The sequence below is a fragment of the Haliotis cracherodii genome, unplaced genomic scaffold (assembly GCF_022045235.1).
Source record: "Haliotis cracherodii isolate W230 unplaced genomic scaffold, xgHalCrac1.p SCAF_6, whole genome shotgun sequence".
NCBI lineage: Eukaryota > Metazoa > Mollusca > Gastropoda > Lepetellida > Haliotidae > Haliotis > Haliotis cracherodii.
In genome coordinates, this window is record NW_027266319.1 from 24,733,940 (window position 1) to 24,757,710 (window position 23,771).

Below are 23,771 nucleotides of genomic sequence, written 5' to 3' on the forward strand. Positions count from 1 at the left end.
AGTCCTAGTTTTAGCCCCTTAATGCCGAGCGCTAGGCAGGGTAACAAAAAGTACCATCATTTGACGTTTTGACCATTAGACCATTTTTGTAATGACGCGGTCTGTTTGTAGATAATAAATACATTTTTCTTTTTACGGTCACCCAAGTATGTTTAGTATTTGCTCTAGAATAGGCTTAAAACTGTATTCACTCATTCACTCTAAGGAACCGTAAATGGATATGCAGTGACCTACCCTATATCACACCAGGGGAGGGGAAAGGGGGTTCACACATTCAACTCATTTGGGGACTCGAACCCAGCTTGAAACAACTCTTTCACCACAAGGCAGCGAATCACTATTTCAGACACTCGTCCACTATTATAGCCCCGTTTTCGACAACGACTGCAGTCGCTTGTAGCGAGGCCGTAGTGACAGCAGCATGGTCAATAGCACTGTCGTGAGTGTTCTGTAGCTACAAGAAACTAGAATGAGTGTGGCGGGTTAGGCGTCCTGAATCTTCGTGTAAGACCAATAACATATTTCCGACACCATACAACCTGGCAGATGAGATTTATGATGTGTGTTCATACGAAGTGACTGAGAAAACGGAAATCCGAATATGTAAAAACAGATGCTTTTCATCCCTTAGCTTTAGTGTGAGGATACCACGTGTGTTGTCAAGGGCGAAAAACAACATATCACGTTCAATGCTTCATCACCCCTGCGTTGCACGCACGAAATATTTCTAAAGCTGAATAATTATAAAACATCAAAAACGCAATTCCTCCCGCCAGAGCATAAAAACTCTAATAGCAGAGTTTATTTATAATGTCAAGAATTGACGTTGCTGTTATCGTCCGTCAATAACACCGTAAGAACGACATGAAAACCCAATCCGGTCATTTTAGACTGGGATTAATGACACCAGGAATCAAGGACAAGGAAAAGCGGAAAGGAACAACTAGATGAAAAAGTCCAAGGTCACGCTGGTTTGATACTCATTCCATTATGTCACGTACATGTACCTTTAAGTTATATCCCTTAAGGTGAAGTAAAACATTGGGCTTATCACTGATAAGCCCAAATATAATTTATATCTTACACAAAACTGAGATACATGTGCAGTCAATTGAATTATGATTCATATAGAATTGGTATAAAAGATCACCCGAACTGTACATGTTCGAATACATGTGAAAATGCATATCATTATCTCATGGAATGTACATTGTTTAGTCATCAGCGTGAAATAATGTTAAACAGCCTTAAAATAGTGTTCATAACACACCTGTTGATGTACACTTACTGTTATACGGCAATGCAGATCACGTTGTTACAGAAAATGAAGTTATATTTAAGGCAGTACAACATTATATATGTACAACTAAAAGATTTGTGTAAAGAACTGTTCATTCAACAATCTCTCTCTCTCTCTTTCTCTCTCTCTCTCTCGCTCTCTCTCTCTCTCTCTCTCTCTCTCTCTCTCTCTCTCTCTCTCTCTCATCTATAGTGTTTTATGTTTTATCCATATATATTGAATTTGAAATTGTGAATTTTTTGTAAATACCAGAGAGAGGGCATTCTAAGTTGGAAGAACTTGTCCCCCAATCCCGATCGCTCCTTGTGAATAAATATGTTTAAATCAGTAAATCACTGATATAGCGACGTGCAAGCACGATCTGCGTGGCTGCTTGAAATACTCAGGACTTGTACCTTGTACTTGTATAGTTCTAGTCCACTGAGATACCATGTCCCAGTTAAACGTAGATTCGTAACTCAGACACAGCCAGCCGACCAGTCCTAATTGTATACTCTTAATGCCGAGCGCCAGGTAGAGTAACAACAAGTACCATCTCGAAAGGTATTTTGGTATGTCGCGGCCAGGGGCTTCAACCACGAACCTTCCACTCTCCGAGCAGACACTCCATCCGCTTAACCACAGAGGCGGTTTCACAGGTACAGAGAAATGGCTTTGCAAATAACAGTAGCCGGGATCATGTCTAATTTGGCACGTGGTCCTGTTCACAGCGCACAGGTCACAAATACGGTGAAGTTAAGCAACGTCGGTCTCGGAGAGTCCTTGGAAGGGTGACCGTGTTTCGGCGGCTTGGCTCCTGAGATTTTCTAGAGCTTCGGTCCTGCCCCACACTGAAGCACATGTAACACATGACAAGAGACTTTGTTCGAATATGGGCCTCTGTTCGCCCAGCAGTGAATGGGTACCCGTTAGGATGAGATGGTGGTTGTTAACCTTCTAGCGCCTAACAGGCAGCTTGGGTTGTATTCTTCCCAGGGAGCTGAGAATGATTCTTAAGTGCACACTGACCGGGGTAATAATAGCGCTTTGAGCTTGCCCCTGTGTGGTGTGGGAATATGTGCAATATAAATTTGATTATTATTATTATTATTATTATTATTATCATAACTGGCTTTCACCGTGGTGATAAAAAAATAATAATCAGCAGATCGTGTTGAATGCGTGTAGGTACATGTACATGTTCTGTTGGTAAACACCACGGATAATAATACATTGCTGGCAATACACAACGAAAGTAACACTACATGCTACGCAAGGGAGCCCTTACAGGAAGAGTACACAGAATAAATACGGAAAATTGCAATAATAAAGACATCTATTCTCAGATTATTGCTCCGCTGGGAGGATTGGTAGTTGAAAAAGACTCAAGGACTATATCTAATGGTTATAAGTCGTTCATACACTTCCTAATGAGTCATATTTCACCGCTTTCTTTGCATCATGCTATTGTATTACACAGAATAAGCTTCGTTAAGACCCATTGAGCGCCAGTTTGTTTTAGTGTTTTTATGCTTCTTAAAAGTTTGATTCGGTTGTTTATTTCATTTGGATCATTAAAATTATAATGTTATCACTTGCGTTGTCTGCGTTATTGCACAATAAGCCATGTCATTATAGCATATAAAGAAGGGATAAGTAATTATTGGATTTTATATCGCCCGTAGAAATGATGTCCACGTCGCGAAGTTGTTGGCTTTGGGAAGGCGATCGGAAGCTTTCATGCAAACCGTAGCTGTACTTGAAGTATGTTGATAGTCTAAGCCATGCCTCCTTTATCTTGGAATGGGCAGTTGGCTGCATAAGACGGAGGGAGGTATAACTCTTATTGTTTACTGAAAACAAAAGTGATGGGGAGGTAGACATTTTCATATCCTGCATCTATCACAAACACATGCAGAGGTAAGTCAATTGTTCGCCTGAAAAAAACAGAGCTGTGACACGCAGACATCAAACGGTGTGTGTGTGTGAGTATGGTTTTACGCCACTTTTAGCAATATTCCAGCAATATCACTGCGGGGGACACCAGAAATGGGCTTCACACATTGTACCCATGTCGGGATACGAACCCGGGTCTTTTGCGTGACGAGCAAACGCTTTAGCCACCAGGCTATACGACCGCCCCCGACATCAAACGGAGCTGGAGCTGCTGGAATATTGCTTGAACAAGAAGTTGAGCTGAGACCAGACACGATAGGGACTAGTGTAATCATAGTACATAGTTGACATTTCATGTCTTGTCGTCTTCAACATTTCACATGATTATTTGAATATTTGAAACATTTTTACCTGAAAATTCGAACTTGAAATTTGAACTTGAAAATTCCAGACGAATTTATCCTACATTTTCAGGTCCAACACAAGCTTATAATACAGTCGGAATCTTTCAAAGGAGGTTTCTTGTAATTTTAGAAAGGATATTGTAATTTTTATTAAATAATTAAGACGAATTTGTAAGATTATAATCTACAAAGGCAATCGTTTTGTTTTTATCTTCCACTTTAGAGTCTTGAATACTCTGTCTTGTGGGTTCGAATCCTGGTTTCTAGGTTTTTCTAGGTTTCTAGGTTTGTCAGCACCATACCCGTACTCGTGGATTTCTTCGAGAAGAGGACAACGTCTCGGACAAGCATCACTTCGGGCTTTCCTCCCACATCAAGCCGACACGCCGTGATATTACTGGAATACTGTTAAAAGCGGCGTTAAACCCAACTCACTCACTCACTCCTGAATTGAAATAATGAAAACGAATTGCACACAATTCGGATATGATCTACAGTGTCTCAGAAAATGCAATATTCAAATGTGTTTGACGGCTTTATACCTTTTACAAGCAAGTTTCTACTTGGAGTGTGGCAGCTAAACTTGCACATACATGTAGCTGAATGTCGTATATGCCGCTTTTAAACGTCAAACAGGGAATACTTAAAATATCACATCTACTTATGCAGGTCGTGTATCTCAACGTCAATGAAAGGGGCCGATATAATACAGTCGTAGTACCTATAAAAACTTATCCACGATCGTGTTACAAAGGCTGTTGGAGCTGAATTTTTTTAACCCAACAATATTTAAATTTTTGTTGGGTTCATTGTAATTCCTGCATTCTGATTAGATGAATTGGTCAAGTGTTATTACATTCATGTCCCAATGAATGAAAAAAAAGCCACGCCCACCGAAACGGGCTACTTTTATTTCTACGGAATGTCGGGGAATCCCAATATTACAGTCCAGGGAATTGCCTTTCTGCTCCCATGTATCGTCATGCACGGGACATTTAGCGAAATTCATGCATATTCATTGTCCAAGCTACCCTTTGAGACGAAAGCCGAGAAGGAATGACACAGCAAACGCTTAGAGACGTTCGCCTGGGTTCCTCAAATTTCATGTCATCGGGTTTCATTTCTCACCCACATTTTTCCAACGGTGTCTTCCAGTTCTGAGGAAACTAATGTTAGCGGTAACTGACCATGTCATTTGAAACAACCACCTTCTCACGGACATATTTGTTCCGGTTCGTTACAGTCTGACTATTGCAGTTATTCTCGCCTCTTGCCTTGATTGACAGGCCCTATGAACTTTGTTTTGATCCTACTCTCCGTTTATTGGCTACAGATTTTGTGGGCGTGTCAAGTTTGTTTCATGTCACGCCACAGTCAGTATGTATTGCTGCACTTGGAATGTTTATCAGTATCGACATTTTTGTCTGCTTTGATATGTACAACTGTTTTTGGTTAATCTATTATAGACAACACGCTAATAGGGCACGCTACGTGTTGCAGTGGTACTTTTACGTCCAAACTTCTACAATGCAGTTGTCATTTCTAATTATTTTTTGTATCATGTATGCAAGACAGCTCTCTGGTCACATGGGTAGGTCAGAGGCTATGCAGTCAGGGTTGTCTTTCTTATAATAATAAAATAAAATAACTGATGCTTTTATCCTAATGTTACGCCAAATAAGAGGTAATGCGGCAGCCTTCTGCTTAAACGTTGGTTCGCCACGCTGATGTCCGGGTTCGATTTCCAGTAAGGGGACATTAAGTCAAGCTTATTCCTCTCCGAGTGATATTGCTGTAATATTTGGGGAAAAAGTCCAGCTCACACACTCTCTTAAATGAATTCATTTCATGACTCTTCGCCATGTTCCATCTCCGAACCAGTTGTGTATCGACTATATATAACTGTTGATTCAGTACAAAGCCAGACATACGGCCTATTTGAAAAAAACCAAAACATTCTTGACTAAGTAGCTACCCACAGGGGATTCGTGGTTAGACTAAGTCACCAGCAACTTATGCTGGTCGTAAGAGGCGATTTTATGGATCGGAAATAAGACTCGCTTAATAAGTTGAAAATTCGTGAATTCCTACCCCGACGGCGTGGAACGTTGCTCATAATATCAATCATTGGTTTGTCTGGTCAAGACGCTATTGCTTACAGGCCGCCGCGAAATAGCTAAATTAGATGAGTGAAGCGTAAACAAGAAACAACGACATAATTGGACGCAAAGAAAGTACTTCCACAAGAACAAAACAATAACTCCTTAAGGTATGTGATGCAGAACTTCAATTAACCCAAACATTCCAAATGGCACTGGCAATAACCGAGCAGCATCAGCGAATGTTGACTATTAAGTTGAAGATAGTGGGGTGTGCTAAGGGAGAACACTTCTGGTGCAATTACAAACTTTATTCTCTTGAGCCTCTAATGTTTTCTACTGCAAACAAAGAGGCTTTCGGACATTATTGCTGAGTTGTTGCTGACATCGTCTTCATTATTCTACATGCAAAAGTGATACTTATATTTTATAAGTATATGGGCTGAACCAACCAAAACCAAAGCCACAATCCGGAAATAAAATAACATAGATTAATCTGTTTTCATTCACCCGACAGCTCTTTTAATTGATTAGATGAATACAAAGGTACAACTACAAACAGCAATGGTTCACTTTATTCAATAATAATTGACGAAATACACTCAATATCTGGCCACTTAAACAGTGACATTCATAAATATTGGTGTTTTTATGCATCTTCGACCTCGGCGAATCTAATTTCACCACGAGCAAGTTTCTCCCTTTCCTTTCATTGTTTTATGTTATTATTTATAATTGTTCCCTTCAGACACCAGGAGCCTCTTAACCATGCCATTGACAATGTAACACAAAAACGTTCGAACCCCGTAGCCCAAAGTAGTTCGGGTCTTAGATGTGTACGGGTATGGTGCTGACAAACCAAGAAACATAATCAGGGCAACCCACCATTATAGGTTTCTGTTAAGCCAAGTAAGCCAAATCGAACAGACCTGTGAAGATCCGGGGTAGAGTAGGTCTTCAGTAACCCATGCTTGCCGTAAAAGGTGACAATGCTTGTCGTAAAAGGCGACTAACGGGATCGGGTGGTCAGGCTCGCTGACTTGGTTGATGCATGTCATTGATCCCAATTGCGTGGATTGATGCTCATGATATTAATCACTGGATTGTCTGGTCCAGACTCAATTATCTACAGACCGCCGTCATATAGCTGGAATATTGCTGAGTGCGGCGTTAATCAACAAACCAACCAACCAACCAACCAAATCGAACATGAAAGATTGGTATATCTCAATATATGGCTTAGCGTAATGGTTAAGGGTCTGGCTGGTCACGCCGATGACCTGGGTTTGATTCCTTATGTGACAATGTGACAGTCCATCTCGTTTGTGGAATGAATAGCATAATGCGGCGTAAAACTACACTCACTCACCAGGTCACACTAACACCTGCATATACATACACTGACACACTTACGAGTGAATCTACTATATGTGTCTATTCTTGCTTAGTGGGAGCAGAGAACCGGTATTTAACAGTAGTGCGTTGTTTGCTCAGGTGTCATATGTTTGAAACATTGAATAGAACATATTCTTCTTGGCACTGAGGAATACGAAATAAGACATAAGAAATGTATAGATTAATTTAAGAAAACCATTCTATTTTCGTAACTCGTACTTCAGAAAATATCCACAATTTCATTAGTTAAATGTAGTTATATTTATAGTTACATTTGCCATAGTGATACAACGTTCATGAGGAATCGTAAACGTTGGTATTTCTTCTCTATATAACAAAAGCAAATAGTCAAAAAATCTATCTATGCAATACGAATTGGCCAAAACACAAAGCATGACGGTTGAAATGCGTGGCTGCAGTACGTTTCGATCTCATAATGAATCCTAAAAAAATAACAATTACCAGAAAGTCTGAATAATCCCCTCACCCATCCAAATCCCAACAGCCCAAGAGGAGACGAGACGATCCTATATCATCACCGCATGTCAGGTATAAGCGCCTAGGAACTCCTCGGGAACATGTTCTCAGCACGGAGAGGAGTCCTCCACGTTTGAAATCTAGGTCTAAAACTAGTCCCAAACATCTTCTATTGGATTCAGCTTTGGTGACATGGCCAGGCAATCTATTCAGTAGGTTGTATGCTGTCAAAGTTGGTAATAATGTGAGACAAGCGCTGGAAGGAGGAACGCTGGGGAAAACGGTTAGCGCCATGGTTACACAATAGATGCTTGCAATATTCTTAACCACTATCTGCTGATGTAGCATTTTCATTGACGGTGATTGGTATTGAAGCATGTTTCGGAATTTCTTTCTGCTATTTATATATTTTTTTCAATTCTAACCTGGTTTGTCTTCGATCGACAGAATAGCAGAAACAACTGACTTATTCATGAACTCCTTTGTTCATGATATTTATCAAATGTCTACACATATATGTTAGTGCCTTGATATGTGTACTCATAATCTCACAAACTTATCAACGGATTGAATTTTCAAAGCATGTGGAGGGTAAGGCTCTTTTCTCACATGTTTATGGTGTTTACACGCCATGGTACTGACGTTAACATAGGAAACATTATCAGAATGACATTATGAACACGCTTTATCACAATACGCAGTTACATACATGCCAAGTCGTCTAAAGCGTCGTGATTTGCTGTGCAGAGTTGCGCCCTGTAGGTATATCAGGATCCTGGGTGCATCTGATTTCGAATCCCAGGTTCGCCCCGATTATTATCATTGGTTTGTGCGATCACCACCATACCTTATCTCTTCTAAGACTAGGATTAATGTGACCGCTCCAGCTTCAAGCAGTACTTCATAACAGTTAATTATATACTGTTCACAGCGGCATTAAACCAAACTTGTGCTTTCACACGTTAGGAAGCCATAATACAATAGGTTCCCAGCAATCTAGATTTTATTGTTCATCATCCGTGACGTCTATATTGTGGATCCGGTGGTCAGGTTCGGAGACTTGGTTGATTGTAACCCGACAACGGGGAAACGTTGTTCATAATGACCACCACGAGTTACCTGGGTCCCGTTCCACAAAGCGATCTACGACTGTCGTAAGCCTATGTTAAAGTATGGTAGTTACAATCATCTTAGCGCTACGATCGCTTTGTGAAACGGGATCCTGGCCCAGGCTCGATTGTAAACAGGCTGCCGTGAGGAAGCTGGGGTATTACCGACAACAGAGCAAAACAACAAACAAATTGATGAACACCAGTTATATATAATCACGTCGGAGTATCATATGATCTGTGACGATCCGGGTTAGAATTGATCTTCACACCCCTTGCGTGCCGTAACGGGATCGGGTGGTCCGGGTCGCTGACTTGGTTGATGCATGTCATCGTTTTCCAATTGCGTAGATCGATGCTCATGATGCTGATCACTGGGTTCTCTGACCCAGTGTCGATTATTTACAGAGCTCCGTCATATAGCTGGAATATTGTTGAGTGCTGCGTTAAAAAGCAATCAAGGAGCAAAAATGTCACAAATCTTAATATTAATTTTCATATGTCAAAGTCAGAGCACATACGTGACTGGCGATGTTACATTTCTGGCAATGTGACAGAGTTGCAATCTACTCTAGCAATTATCTAGACCTATGTGCAAGTCCCTTGGGTTTCTGACCAATTTTCTGCTGTCACACTGGTACCATTGACGTTCAGAATCCATCACAGGCATCACCTGGTGCGTGCATCGTATTCATTGCGTCTGAAAGATACAATTGGATCCCTTCACACCTTGGTGACAACTGATGTTCCCACCTAAACTGGAAATAAAGGAGTGAGTGAGTGAGTGAGTTGGGTTTAACTCCGCTTTTAACAGTGTTTCAGTTATATCACGGCGTGTCAGCTTAATGCAGGAGGAAAGCCCGAAGTGATGCAGGTCTCAGACGTTTACCACTTCGGTGAAACCCACGAGCACGGGTATGGTGCTGACAAACCTAGAAACATAATCGGGGCGAACCGGGATTTGAACCCACAATCATAGGTTTCTGTCGTGTCCAAGGGACGCAACTCTTCAAAGCGAATCGCGGCGCCTTAGACGACTGGGCCGCCCGTGCCCCCGGAAATAAAGGAGACCAGTGAGATAGCCTCATCTGTTTCATATTTAGATCTGTGCATAAACATTCAGGGTGACAAAACACTTTTCACATGACTGTATGACAAGAGGGATGACTTCATCTTTCCAATAGTCAACTTTCCCTTCATGTCGAGCAATATTACTGCAGCTCCAGCCTATGGTGTTTACATTTCACAACTTTTGAAATACAATCGAGCATGCTCTTTCAACCAAGAATTCAAAAAGAACGTGTTACGGCTCTTGCTCAAAAGTTGTTTGATCAAGGTTACAACATTCAATTCATCCAAGGTTACAAGTAAAGCTTACAAAATGTTTTATTGAAAACATGTGGAAGACATTTCCAAATTTGACGCTTAAGTGTCAAAAATGATGTCCAATGCAATTCAATTTTGTCTTGCACAATATGTTCCCGTGTTTTTTTCAGGCTAGCAATTGACATGCCTATGCATGTGTTTGTGACATGTACCACCGGTGGGACAGTATGCGCTCACCTTTTCGTGAACACCAGCTGTCACTGTCTGATTCTGGTCCATAAACAGGGGCGGCCGGGTAGCCTAGTGGTTAAAGCGTTCGCAAGTCACTCCGAAGACCCGGGTTCGATTCCCGACATGGGTACATTGTGTGAAGCCCATTTCTGGTGTCCCCCGCCGTAATATTGCTGGAATATGGCTAAAAGCGGCGTAAAACCACTCTCACTCACCACCATGAACACATGCTCATGATATAGTAGGAGTTGTACAATGGGCACTGCTTTCAGCCGAGATTTCTTTCTTTTCAGAAAGGGTTTTGTTGCGGACACGCTGTGATGTAACCGAAAATACTGTATAAAGCGTCGTTAAAACAAACCCACTCACTAACTCACTCACTCTCTCATTCGTCTACTGAACGTTTTACTGAGTCGTCTAAGTCCTGCATGTACCTTCGAACGTGAACGTACACCATTGTCACAATATTGATTGTTCTGTCTGCTTTATTGTCTCACACTGGCGTGTCAAATAAACAACGGCATTAGCGTTATGAATATCAACACGTTGATGGTGTGATGAGGAGGCTTAATACACATTCCTTTTCCTTGACCTGATGAGCGAATCCTTTTTTTAATAGAGGATCAAGATTTGAGCTGTCAATTTATGAACCTGGCAATTTAAATCGGAGAGATGTAAGTTCAATAGAACGAGAGCAGAACAACAGCCTTGGCATGATCCGCGATAATAAAGTAGATGTTGTTTTCGTCCATTCCCGTTAATCTTCTATTTAACTAACTGCATTATCCCGAAATGGGATTCCATTTTAAATCTTTCTGTTTGCATTCGTGTCTTCTCATGTGTCATAGCGACCGATTCATCACAACGTTTGCGTGACTGAATATTTTAATTCGAAAAGCTAATTATCATGAGCAACATTTACTGTCTGCCAACCTGAACGAGCGGTGCAATTATTATGTCAGTTCTTATTTATTACTTTTTTCATATTTATGAGGGGGCACGGGTGGCCCTCGCTAAGGCGCCGCGATTCGCTGTGGGCTCGAATCCCTGTTCTCCCCGATTATGTTTCTAGGTTTGTCAGCACCATATCCGTGCTCGTGGGTTTCACCGAAGTGGTAAACGTCTAAGACCTGCATCACTTTGCGATTTCCTCCCACATTAAGCTGACACGCCGTGACATAACTGGAATACTGTTGAGAGCGGCGTTGGACCCAACTCACTCACTCATATTTTATATAATTCGTGTTAGGTGACCATGACTGTATAAGGCTTGGTCCAGAGAGGACAATAGGTATCGCCCTAAGCCCTTAGCCTGGCTAGGGTTTGAATAGGTGCTCCAGGGCACCCACACCTCAACTGCTATGAGTTGACCTTGCACAAAGTGCTTCTTGTATGCATGCACTTGCATAAAGCAAACTTGTATATACCGCAAGCGATCGACTCGAGATACCTGGAACCCTACACGGGTGGCTCCTAATTATATTAACGCCGCAAGCCTGTTCACGCACGCTTCTAGCGCCCTGTTACATGGGCGCTGCAAGGATGAATACACCCAACCTGGTTATGACGAACGTCTGGTCCAGTCTGGTCCAGTGGTAGAGCGTCCGCCCGGGGAGCGGAAAGTACGGGGTTCGTTCCCGGCTGCGTCATACGAATAGACGTTAAAAGATGGTCCTTGTTGTTTCCCTGTCTGGCGCTCAGCATTCAGGGGCTAAATCAAGGACTGGTCGGCACGGAGTCAGTATACTATGTCTGAGTGGGGTATTCATGTGAAACTGCGGCATGGTATCTCATTGGGCTAGCACTTTAAACTGGCATCTACACAACTACGTAGTTAGGACCTTCTTAGCGCTACGAGCGCTTTGTGGAACGGAGCCCTATTACAGGACCACGGCTGACGTAACTCCCATTCTTTAACATAGACATACAAGACGCGTAGATCGCTTTGTGGAACAGAGCCCATTTCCCTTTATCCGAAATTGGCTGTAAACAGAATAAAGACGGTTATTACTTCCTATAGATGGGACGTTGCTCATGATGTCAACCACTGATATACGGGTCCAATATCGATTATTTACAGTCCTGGAATTGCTGGAACATTGCGACCCAAACAAGAAACAAACAAAGCAGTCTTAAATTTCAAAAAGAGCAGATAATATGTTCACTCAACCAGCTTACCTTATAACTTATTTATACCTCGTACTTGAAGCGATATTTACGATGACACTATCTCTTAACAAGAGGGGATCGATAACTTTCAACATAATCTATACCTTTGATAAAGCCCTACCCTCCTGCCATTGACAGACAAACAAATCACTATACAGTGTCGGCGAGTATAAAGGCCATTCCTATGTTAAGTCACTTTCAATGATAGGAGCGAGTTGAGGTCCCGCGTCTGCCACAGTGCTAAGTGATTTTGGTTCTGCAATAGCTGGGGAGATCCATTCATGTCTTCGAGGTAGACTATGGTAGCTTATCTTCGTTTCGTTTCGTGTCAGCCGTGGATACGGCAAGGGAGGTCTGACCAAGCTTGGACTGACATGTACAAGGAAGTCATCAGCTGCAGATTAACTGAGGATTAAGCAGTGTTTTCAGTTACAGTGATAATCCGTTCTGCATCTTTTCCTTGTCACAGGTGAGAATTAATTAATATACCACATCTATATTTCGATTGTCAAAATGATTTGAAATGCACATTTCGAAATGAACAACAAGTGGCACTATCTGATGACAGGGGTTTTGAAATGAGCTTGAAATATCCGTTTTCGCAGCCACGTGCGACTGTTTATCGTATTATCATGCTGTATAGTCACTTTTGCTTGTAATTTAACAATTGGTAGAGATACATGCATCTTGCATCATATTATTGTATTAATTATTTGAAGACATGTCTTTGTAAATTTCAGCGGTGTACATGTCTTTCAAAATCGTGTTCCAGTTACGTGAAATTGGCATTTTCAAGTGGGAATTTCAAGTGAGGTTAAGTTAAGTTTTCGAGCACCATTAAAATGAAAGAGTTTAGTGTAGTTTACTTTCTCTGGATCCATGCGTTAATTTGTGACTTTGTGAAGAGATATATACTTCCATGCATAAACAGCATCATACTGTTCATAATGCCATAGTTAACTGTCACATCCATATCAATTACAATCACATTAAGTATCCACACTAACAGCCTTCTGTGTTTATTAGTTGCACAAACTAGGCATGACCGGAGCCCAAGGCATAGGCATTTGGTTCCTATTGACACCCTACTGAGTTGCATATCCGTGTCGATTTCATTAAATATACATGTATTGCAACACCTTACAGCCTATCAGGTGTATATAGAAACACATACATCAAATCGATTTCAGATTTCAATTGGCCACAATAACCCTGAGAGTTAATTATGTCTACAGACAAAGAAAACATTAACGTGCCCTCTTGCCTTGTGGGTCATATGATATGGAATTGACAACAGATGACAGGGAAATGCATCGATTTAGATTTCGTCTCAGGAGAATATTCTTCGGAATTCTGTCATTCATCAATGCTTCTGCATAACAGTGAACGAGTCCGTTTTGCGTTGTAACGTTCCACTGTTAAGGACACGGACGTGTAGAGTATGTATAACATGTAGATGTCACCGTCTTGATCACTCTTTTTGTATGTTCATTTCACAAATGACATTGCAATTATCACAGGCAGCATGCGACGGTGATATTTGTTTCGGGTTGATTATGTCGTTGATGGGGACAGCATGCTAAAGACACATTGTAAAATGTACCCCAGTTCATCAACATGTATGGCGTGCTGCAACAATTACCCCTGCTGCTGCTGCTGCAGCCGCTACTACAACTGCTAAAACCAGTGTGTGGTGTAAAACGTCGTGACATTCCTGGCGTATTGCTGAATTGCTCACATGCTCTCAACTATTACTACTTCTACTACAAAAAAGGATAATACCACCTGTGATAATAATAATAATAATAATAATAATAATAATAATAATAATGATAAAAAATGATGATGATGATGATGATGATGATGATGATGATGATGATGATGATGATTCCAGAATGCCCATATCAAGGAAAAACTTCGGGTAGAGTACAAATGTAGACTTAAGAAAATCTGGAGTTCAGAGCTGAACTCTCGCAATAAAGTAAAAGCCACAAAGACGTATACTGTACCCGTCCTTTCATATTCTTTTGGTGTTGGTGTCTACTGGTGATTGGACGAAACAGTAGAAACTTCACGGTATTGGCACCCGCACACGAAGACTCATGTCAGACAATAGATCCCACCATCCTCGCTCTTCCCTTAATCGCTTATATTTACCAATCATTAACGTTTGGGATCTTCGTGATAGAATTGTTTTGTGCACTTTTGCACACATTTATTAGTCTGACGATCCTCTTGTGAAGCATGTCAAGATCTCAATGTCGGTGTTGAATTAGTTGATGGTTCTGTACAGCTGGACGGTACAGAAATGAGTGTCAACCAAGCGAAGTGCCATATCAAGTTAAGGCTATCTGAACGACCACTGTATCGAGTTTGTGTGCAGTGTGTTGAGAAGATCAGCAATCCTGCAGAGTCCTTCTCTTGGATGAAGTCGTCTGCCCTGAAAAGTGAAACAGAAGGCTTTCTGTTTGCTGCTCAGGACCAGTCACTTCCCACACGAAACCGTCAATGTGTGGTTTTGCATCAAAATGTAAATATGAAATGTAGATTATGTTATGAATTTAATGAGACTGTCCAACACATTGTCTGTGCACAAACACAGTATCTAAAACGACATGATGGAGTAGCTCGATCATTTTATTACCGTCTTCGCCATGCTTGTGGTTTTGACACAGAGGTCCACCCCTGGTACGACCCGGAATATGTAGAGGGCGTCATGGAAAATGATAAATACACAATAGGCCCATTTACAGCCCCAGACGTATCCAGACCAACAAACCTGATCGTGTCCATTTTGATAAATCCAATGAAATCATTTATATTATTGAATTTTCTGTCCCTTTTGACACTAATGTGATTGACAAGATTGAGGAAAAACATGGCAAATATGCGGACCTCGCTTTCGAAATGTCACGCTTGCATCGCAAGTAACAAGTTGTCCGACACCCAATTGTTCTCGGTGCCTGAGGTTTGCATTGGTACCTCCCAATCTGTTGACTGACTGACAGAGTACCCGGGTTTGCTGCCAGGAGAATAGTCCGTCTGACAATCTGGGGAATGCAGAAGGCTGCAGTGTTGGGGAGTCTTCACATTCCCCGAAAATATGTGGGTGGGTATTCTGCATTTATTTATTTTAATTTGTACAAAATAATAATATACACACAAAAACGCTTAACAAAATGTAAGAATGAACTGAACATAATAAAACGGTACGGCTTAAAAGATCGCTAACATCTGATGCACGGGGATTTTTGAAATTATGTAGAAACTTTTCGTGTAGAGTGTTAACAATTTACATCTCTATCCCACCACAAACATGCAGTGCTGTATCCTTGGTGTTCCAGACGTCTGTGAAATACAACACTGTGTTGTCGATACTTCTGAGTGTTATTGAAACGATAAATAACATTTGCTGACATGCAGATCGATATTACTTGAAATACACGTGTTACGTCTTCTTATCCGTGTTACATGCAATAAATACATCTCAGCATAGTCTAGTTACAATATCGACATAATACGCCTCATGGTGCATCGGGAGTCTCATTAGCTCGAACTGTCGTTAAAGGCGACGTGAATTTGTGATCTCGACAGATACTTTGGTCTACATGTAGTATAGAGACGCTACTTGTCTCGTAGTACGGAGGGGCGGTCAGATAGCCTAGAGGTTAAAGCGTTCGCTCGTCCGAAGACCCGGGTTCGATTCCCGACATGGGTACAATGTGTGAAGCCCATTTCTGGTGTTCCCCGCCGTGATATTGCTGGAATATTGCTAAAAGCGGCGTAAAACCATACTCTCTCACTCACTCACTCGTATTACGGATAACTCGAACTGTCGTTCAAGGCGACGTGGCGTTGTGGTCTCGACAGAATCATTTGGATAATATAGTCTAATCGCGGCACTTTATTTGCCTCAAACTATGGATAACTCGATTATGTTCGGTTCAAGTAACAGGGCTTTCGTTATAAGAGAACAATTCTTATGAACATGTTTCGAGGGTATGCAAACTTCTCCAAATCATTTATAACACAGGAAACATAATTCAGTAATCTGACATCACTGTTGTTATATGCCGCAGTTACCGCTATTCCATCTGTAACCTGGCGTTCTGACCAGACAATCCGGTGACTGAAAGTGTGAGCACCGATGTCGGCCATCACGGTTACGATGACTCTGTGTCAGCAAAGTGACAGACAGAGCCTGACCACCCGATCCCTATCTCAGTCGAATGTTACGATGAGGAATTGTTTCTTGTACTAAATCCTCACATAGAGTTTGATTATTCACCATACACGTATATGCGGCCGTCTTCGTGGTGTAATGGATAGAGCGCCTGCCCCCGAGAGTGGAAGTTCGGCTCGGGGTCAGTATAATCCAAGTTACCCTGCAGCAAGGTATCTCAGTGGGCTAGCACTATAAATCTGGCATTAGTCCGGACTAGTACAAGCAGCCACACATACTTGCATGATGTCGCTCTTTTGTGCAATGACCTTGAATGTGACGTTAAACCCCATATTTAATCTCCCCTCACATGTATATGGAATTCATAACAAATGGTGGTTACATTTTAATGCAAGAATTGCTAATCCGGAAAACTCTGCTTCCGTACTATTACGAGTGACAACCCTTCTTGCACCGAAACATTGCTTTGTACCATTATTCATTTATCCAGACATTTGTTATTCGGACGATTTCAGTGGGAATTCTACTGCCTGGATCATCAGGGTTCCACTGTAAAGACTAAATGGGACACCAATACGTACCCATGGACTTATTAATACGGATGAATTCACTGGAAATGTTGCCGTCAGGACAATAAAGTGAGTGAGTGAGTTGGGTTTAACGCCGCTTTTAACAGTATTCCAGTTAAATCACAGCGTGCCAGCTTAATGAGGTAGGAAAGCCCGGCCAGGTGCAGGTCTCAAATGTTTACCACTTCGGTGAAACACACGAGCAAGGGCATGGTGCTGACAAACCTAGAAACATAATCGGAGTTAACCGGGATCGAACCCACATTCATAGGTTTCTAACGGCGCCTTAGACGACTGGGCCACCCGTGCCCCCCTCAGGACAATGAAGATTTCGCTGTAAAATAATGGTTAATAATACGTTCCAGTTTAATCGTAATGATTTCAATGGAAACTGTCAGGGTTTAACGGTACACAATACTGGCATCAACTACAAAACAGTGAATGGACGAAGTACGATAAGGGCCTCTTTTGACCATCTGGCAATGTCAAATGTTAAAGTTATGGACAATATTTTTCGAATGATAACTAGATTTTTTTACCTTTCTTTTACGTATTCGTTTTCTACTTATCACACGATCAAAAAACACAAGACGCCTGCTTAATTAGTGAAAAGGTACGATTTTCTTGAGCTATGAACAAGATGATATTTTTTCCATATACATGCATGTGTTCTGTCTACAGGTTCGGAGAAAATTAACTTTTTAAAAGAGTTGCTCATTTTCAAATATTAGCAAAATGCTTCTTGGAAACTTCTCAAAAAGCCGTTTAACATATTTTAGCCTCATTTCTATATCAGGTGGTAAAAATTCAAAATATACAAGTCTTAAAAAAAACGCATCAGATACTTTGCTTATTTCTTTTATAATGCAGAACTTAAAGAGGGGCTGTGTCATACATTATACTTTGAGGAATTTTGAACAAATGAGTACACATGTCCTATGTTAATCGTCGTGTTAATTCCGAGTAAGACCCGTGATGATCCAGGTTAGAATTGGTCAGTCTTTAGCCACCCATACTTGACGGGATCGGGTGGGCAGATTCGATGACTAAGTTGATGCATGTCATCGTATGCTCATTATGCAAATCACTGGATTGTCTTGCCCAGTTTCCATTACACAAAGACCGCCGTCACACAGCTGGAATATTGCTGAGTGCGGCGTTGAAAAACAAACAAACAATTTCGAGTAAACACAACAAAGACATACTCGAAATATATCCAATGTTAGTTTGTCTTACAATGCCATGGCCCCACACTCTGATAAATCGCTAGAACAAGAACAAAATCTGAAACGGAGGAGATTTCGGATTAGAATAGATACCTAGCAACCCAGACTCAGCGACTTGGTTGATTACGCGCCATCGATGCTCATCACATCAACCACTGGTTTATCTGGCCCAAACTATTAAGCTGTAATATTTCGTGCGGTGTTAACCAGTAACAACCAAACATCAATACCACTGCGATCTAGAAGTACACATGCAGAGAGACTGTCATTTTTCCCTAACACATATCCATGCGAGACTAAAGTGTGTAACTATGATACCTCTAGTCGTTGTTGGTGATAATTATCCACAGGCTGAAATTGACACACTCACCGCCAGCCATAGACATAGATATGTCAGCATTCAAAGTGATATTTACAACTCAACGAAGTTGTCTATCGCCGACTGATTAAATCTAAAGATTTGACTAGCCCCTTGTCGAGGTGTCAGCTATATCTATCATGGAGATTACCAATGTTTGAAACATTGCATACGGATATGCTCCCCTTTTTGCGACTCTGGTATCGTCACTGTTTTATAGTCATTCAGAAACACACGCTCATGATATATACGAATCGAACAATCCGTTCTGTTTTTGTCAGAGATTTCTTTTGAATATGGAAAGGGTTTTGTCGCTTTTAATTAAAAGTTTATGATTTTAATAATATATTAGGAATACTGAAAATCCATAGAATTAAATGGTTTCAGTTTCAAATTGTATTAATGCATATGATAAGTCCATATGTCTCACTTAAGAGTTTATAAAGTAAAGGCAAGAATGCGATTCATTCCCTTAAAAAATGGATTTTATCATAAAATTACAAACGTTATAAGAAAGTTACTAGGCTGAAAACACGTAAGGAAAAACACTAAATTATGATACCCGCTTCAAATATATTCATCTTATAACCATTTCTTGTTTGTTTGATGTTTAGCCACCATCAAACAAGGGTGTTTACGTTCTTTTGCCTGGCAGTTTATATCAATAACAGGATTTAGAATGCGTCAATGTCTCTTAACGATTAGTATCCCAGGCTAAAATAAACTTCTACTATAGAGTTTATAGCCAGATACAAGATTAATGTGGACTCTCATACACTTAAATTTCTCGTTCACTCCCCTCGCATGGCAAATTTAGTTGTTTGGCTTGTGTTGTGGCTTGTGTTGTGGCTTGAGTTGTGTTGTGTTGTGGCTTGTGTTGTGTTGTGTTTTCCTACAACAGGGAAAACTTAATGCAGTAATCTGACAACACACTGTTTGTCGTTTCACACCGCAGTCAGCAATATTCCAGTTGTATCCCTGCGGCCAAACCATAGAGTGAAAGTATGAGCACCGCTATACGCCATCCGGGGTACGATGACATTGATACAGAATCTGACCACCCGATCCCCATCTCCCCCGACTTTAACGACAAGCACGCGGGTGATGAACTTTTCAGATACTGAATCCCCACAAGGTGGTTGATGTGTAACTACACAAGTATATGCGGCCGTGGTCTAGTTGATAGAGCTTCTGCCAGGAGAGCGGAAGGTCGGTGGTTCGATCCCCTGACCGCGTCATTCGAAAAGACGTTAAAAGATAGAACGTGTTATTACACTGCCCGATATGGAATACTACAGGGACATTGTCGCGTTGTCGCATTGTCGGCCTTCCAAAAACAAGCAAAAGTGTCAACGCGACAAAGCGACAACGCGACAAATAGCCAAAATATCACGTTGTCGCAGTGTTGCCCTTTGGCTAGTTTTAACACTTCTTGCGTTGTTTTGGAAGGGCGACAATGCGACAATGCCCCTTGTAGTATTCCATAGCCTGACGCTCGGCATAAAAGTGAAAAAATATGGACTGGTCGCCTCAGAGTCAGTATACTGTTTTCTCAGTGGGATTGCACTATAAAACCGGCATAACGGGACTAGTACAAACACCACCTCCCCATCCCCCTCCCCACCCCCAACACCCAGTGCATGCACGTCACTATATACGTACGCGAAGTTCTATTTCACCGCACCTAACTTCACCTTTCACCTTAAATTGGAACTTGCATCGTAACAAACCTTGACATTCTGTATGTAATTATTACATGTGTATAAATCGACGCTTTCACCTGCTGACCTGTTTAGTCTCACACCTGCCTTCCTACTCGTACGATACTGAACCTGACGCTAGTGACATGATACAACGTGCAGCCAGTGCTCGAAACGGGTTCATTTCATTACAGTTTACTCATTGTCAAGCACATGCTAATAGCGAGAACCATGCTAATTTGGGAATTTATACATCCGAATAATTGCACTGAGGAGATTCTAAACGTGCTATGACAATGCCCATGTGCTCTGTTGTCTTTATCGATCGAAGATAAGAAATGTCAACCTTGTGAAGTTTGTTTACTCGTTGTAGATTTCGAGATTGACTGTTATCTACAACTTGGCAATTACACTTGTGTAAACACACTAGAAACGTTAAGTTTGTTATCGGGTTAATCGATTGCATCAAGGATCAGTGCACGAAAACTGTGTACATTGTGTTAATTGAGTTTACAGATCGGAAGAAGGGCCAAGTTGTTTACTAACAAAGTAATGCACAAGGTGTACACATATTTTGGTGGTCGAGCGGTATCATGTTCTACACGATGAGCAAGGATAAAGTGATGGCGTGAGATGGTGTGTGTGTGCGTGTGTGTGTGCGTGCGTGCGTGCGTGCGTGCGTGCGTGCGTGGTTGCTCGTACTAGTCCGAACCTACGCCTTGATTTATAGTACTAACTTAAATAACAAGCCACAGTATACTGACTCCGAGCAGACCAATGTCTTAACCCCTTTAGCTGAGCCCCAGGCAGGGAAACAACAAGTACCATCTTTTAACGTTTTGAGGTATGACACGGCTGGGGCTCTAACCACGGACCTCCCCCTCTCCGTATCAATGAACACAGTTGACTGTAGCGAAGATTTCTTCACTTCTGCACTAAGTCATACTTTATACTTTCAATGCAAAGTTTCGGTACAGATGATAACCTTTCGTAAATTCATGTTAACCTCATATAAATCTATTCTAATACCGTTATCTGAATTCATCTATTTAATATGTCTCGCGAGGTATCAGTAATACATTTGACGAGAAAGCGTTTAGTCTAACTGCTGCTGAATAACTCGTTTTGGTTGTAAAACCTCTTCCTGCAAATGAAAACGCAAGACACAAAGTTTATCAGAGATCCCAGTATTCATCACTGACGGGGCTATTAAAGAGTTACTACTGTTTTATAGCCCAGTCAGTCAGCATTCAGACAGCAAGAATTTTTATATTCTCAACAATTCCACTTGTCTTGTGCTTCTTTTGGGGTGATAATGAAAACGTCGCATTTTTTGACGGCCATCGGATGATTTGAAATGGAATTTTTATCATCATTTTAATATTCTTCTGAAATTCCTTTTTTTCATCTTAATACTGATACAGACGTTGGTGATGATACTACTGAGAAGATTAAGGCAATGTGTTGAAAGTGGTTATGTTGATAATAGTGCTGATGGTGACTGTTATGCGATTGATTATGTTATTATGGGTGAGTGAGTGAGTATGGTTTTACGCCGCTTTTAGCAATATTCCAGCAATATCACGGCGGGGGACACCAGAAATGGGCTTCACACATTGTACCCATGTCGGGAATCGAACCCGGGTTTTCGGCGTGACGAGCGAACGCTTTAACCACTAGGCTACCCGACCGTTATTATGATCACGATGACTATGATAATACTGCCACAGCATTATGTCCGTGGATCAGTGTTAACTGGTATGTTTCTGACTCCTTTTGCGAACACCTGGTGTCATGACTGATTTTCAGAGATCCATTCATGTAATGTTTACAACAATGTTGTTTTTTTTTCGCCCGATGGGATTTATTTCTGAATAGTATCTCAGAAATCTCTGCACTAAAACGCAGCAGACGTAATTAAAAATTAACACATCGTTTTTTGTTTCACCACCAACACCAAAAATAACCGGGCTATTGTTTTACTGGATTGTCTAGTCCATCGCAAGATTTTATGGTCAAGACTAGCTTGTTTACTGCTGTACCGAGTTTGACAACAAACACTCAATTCTTTATGCTGATTGTATGAGACGCGGGTGCTATCGTTAGTGCAGACGTACCTACCCTTTTCGCGAACACCTGGTGTCATCTTTCATTTTCTGTGATCCATTCATATAATTTTCACCACTTATCTTGCTCTTTTCTCCCAAAAGAATCTATTTCGGCAGATAATCGAGAGTGATTATTCTCTGGCGTTCAGCGTATATATTTATCAGGTGACTTATCTAAATATATCTTTAATGTATTTGAAGAAACACTACACCAACAACATTGGCACAGATGTGTCATCGGTTGCGATCAGCATTACCATTGTTATACAAAAGTAAGAATTCAGGGAATTCTGTTTTCGTGCTACGTTTGGTCCTCTATGGAATCTTAGAAGGGATATTGTCGCGTCGTCGCATTGTCGCCCTTTAAAAACAGTGAGTGAGTGAGTGAGTTGGGTTTAACGCCGCTTTTAACAGTATTCCAGTTATATCACGGCGTGTCATCTTGATAAGAGAGGAAAGCCCGAGGTGATGCAAGTCTAGCTCAGACGTTTAACACTTCGGTGAAACCCACGAACACGGGTATAGTGCTGACAAACCTAGAAACATAATTGGGGCGCGGGCGAACCGGGATTAGAACCCACAATCATAGGTTTCTGGCGTGCCCAAGTGACGCAACTCTGCACAGCGAATCGCGGCGCCTTAGACGACCGGGCCCATTTTAAAAACAAACAAAGAGTGTAAAAAATAACCGAAGTGCGACAATGCTGCAATGCGACAACGCGCAAAATGTTTATGTGATGGAAGGCTGGATTTCGAAGTTGTTTCCAAACAATTGATAATATTTTTTTATTATCAAGACAATAACTAGATAATATATAAAGGGAGATTGTTGTGCTTTTGTTGATTTCAAAGCTGCTTTCGATTGTGCATCAAGGAATGTCCTCTTGTGTAAAGCATGGAAAAAATATGTACAGCTGTCTTTGAATGTATGTTTGGAGTTCGTCATGGTTGCCAGTTATCCCCGTTTCATTTTCATACTTTATAAATGATATTGTCCAGTTCCTGAGCTCTGGTGGTCAAAGGTGTATAAATATTGAACTCCCGAATAATTATATTATTTTATTTACAGATGTCATTTTTTTGTTTGATAGTGCTGTAATAGATCTCAAGTAACAAATGGATAAACTGGTACCTTATTGTCATAAATGCCAGTTATATGTCAATATTGACAAAACTAACGTTATTGTATTTATTTCGTGAAGCGGGTAGACTTCGGAAATATGAGAAATATGAAATATATTG

The 23,771-nt window shown here is 41.1% G+C and overlaps 1 protein-coding gene across 2 annotated transcripts in view; it reads left to right on the forward strand.

Annotated features, from left to right (window-relative positions):
* LOC139445984 (atrial natriuretic peptide receptor 1-like) overlaps positions 1-23,771 on the forward strand; it is a 498,295-nt gene that overhangs the window by 21,893 nt on the left and 452,631 nt on the right. Inside the window, exon 1 of one of the 2 annotated variants that reach the window (XM_071227241.1) lies at positions 12,835-12,854. The exons of the other annotated variant lie outside the window; for it this stretch is intronic. The gene's annotated coding sequence lies outside the window, so the exon portion shown is untranslated. Of the gene's footprint in view, positions 1-12,834; positions 12,855-23,771 lie in introns of those variants that run through there. 2 annotated transcript variants of the gene reach the window in all.